The sequence below is a fragment of the Anarrhichthys ocellatus genome, unplaced genomic scaffold, assembly GCF_004355925.1.
Source record: "Anarrhichthys ocellatus isolate YVR2014 unplaced genomic scaffold, GSC_Weel_1.0 scaffold59, whole genome shotgun sequence".
Taxonomy (NCBI): Eukaryota; Metazoa; Chordata; class Actinopteri; order Perciformes; family Anarhichadidae; genus Anarrhichthys; species Anarrhichthys ocellatus.
Window position 1 is genome coordinate 1,399,956 of NW_022280089.1, and position 2,039 is coordinate 1,401,994.

At 43.9% G+C, this 2,039-nt stretch overlaps 1 protein-coding gene across 1 annotated transcript in view; it reads left to right on the top strand.

Moving 5' to 3' along the window:
* The window catches only part of robo3 (roundabout, axon guidance receptor, homolog 3 (Drosophila)), an 85,540-nt gene that overhangs the window by 50,518 nt on the left and 32,983 nt on the right, over positions 1-2,039 (top strand). The gene's annotated exons all lie outside the window — the stretch shown is intronic.

Consider the following 2,039-nt stretch of genomic DNA (forward strand, 5'->3'; position numbering starts at 1 on the left):
GTGTGTGTGTGTGTGTGTGTGTGTGTGTGTGTGTGTGTGTGTGTGTGAGAGTGAGAGAGAGACAGAGAGAGGATGCAAACATAGACTGCCCCTCCTGCCCTCCATCTATGTTCAAAGACATCTGGTTCCTGGGATCATAAAGGTGCCCCACAGACCTGAATCCAGGCTCCTGTGGGTTCTGGGCTGGTGGTTGATATGCTCTCCAGCCAACCAAGCATAGGAGATCCATTATCATGGCATATAGTTTAACCAATAAGCATCTATTATAGACGTCATCAATCAAAGCCTAACAAGTCAAGGTCACAGATAATCTGTGTTTTCCCGTTGGCGACAAATAGTCTTTTTGGGCCTAATAGTTGCAGGTAGTAAGGAGCCACAGGGACTAAAGTCAGGGCTGCTCCCTCTCTCTCTGGTTCGTTAGTGCTCTCAGCTTCTTCTCACTCTGTTTTAGTAGTAGTAGTAGTACTAGTCAGGACACAAGAAGTGTTGACTCCACATTCTAGTATTCATGCTAGTTGCGTCCAATACTACCCTGCTACGTGTTTAACCAATCAGTGACGTTCATCCCTGCAAAACCCGCCTCCATAGTTCCTGGACCTAAAGTTCTGCCTCTATAGTCCCTTTTCCACCACAGGAACTCTCCACAGGGACTAGGAACATTTTGAGGAACTCATTGCGTTTCAACTGCAGGGTCCAGGGTCCATATTAAGTTCTGGAGACATTTAATCCCCCGAAAGAAAGGTCCTGGTCGCGGGGGTCGGACTTTCTGAGACTACAGGAACTTTCGGGGTGGGGTTTGCAAAGATGACCGCCGCTGATTGTTCAAACACACACACACGCTGCTTCAACTCGTGTCCCATCATACACAAAGAAGATTAAGGGATGAAGAGAGATCATTTCTCTTTGCTTCATAACATTAAAAGTAAAGTTTCCCTCCTCATTTTTTCAAAAGACGGAGAGAAAGAGATGAGCGAGCTGAGAGGGCGAGTGGTAGGCGAGAGAGACCAAAAGCACAAATACATAACCATCAAATAGTCGAGAGATGATTTACTGAGGTCATCTTCAGTCATCACTAGTGCATCAGTAAATACTAGGCAGCAGTAGATGTCGTCGCAGTGACACAAAACACAAGTTCTTTCCGATAAAATGGTTGGCCACACTGAACTTCTTCAGTTCTGTAGACCGCTGTGGAAATGCAACAACGGGCTGAAGTTCATTGAAAAGTCGTCCCGAGACTAAAATTGACAGGAACACCTTGGTGGAAATGCGTTTTGTTATTTTTTTGCCTGGAAGTATCCAAGAGGATCTGAATCTAGTCCTAAGTTCCTCCTGGTTGAAATGCAGAAACTGTGTTCCTGAGTCTGTACTGTCCTGAAAGTGGAAGCAAGAAGCAAACACCGCTCAGGCTGTGGAGGCTACTGTCTATCGTAGAGGAGCTTTATTGCAGGAGACCTGAATCTGTTCTCAGCCTTGTTTGACTTCACTTGTTTTGAATCGTCTTCATCTCTTTTTTTTAACTGAGCATTCACAGCCATGACGCCACTATGTCCACTAAGTGTGTGACGAATGCAATGTTTACTCTTCTGCTAAAGCTGTTACTTAAGGGCTTTTTTTTTTTTATAGCTTCGAAGCATCAGTAATTCAAAACCCTTTTGTATATGAACCCAGAGAGTGCTCCCATCCTCTTGCCTTCACATGATGCCTTACTGCTTGCTGTTGTTAAAATGTTTAATCAAGAATAATGACTGAATATGTGGACATGATGAATATTTAAAATGAGGGTTAAAAGTGAGTAACAGCTGGGTGATTTATTAGCTGCCACAGAGCTGCTGACTTACATTCTCCTCAATGCACTTGTCTTACTGTTATTTGAGAAATGTTCTCATGACTTTGTTGCCTCTATATCCAAAAGTCCCTCATATTCATACTTTCTTCTAACGTTTTTGTGGCCTTTACTGTAAGTGTTGAGGCAGTCAGATGAAGTGTGTGAGAGAGAGAGAGAGAGAGAGAGAGAGAGAGAGAGAGAGAGAGAGAGAGAC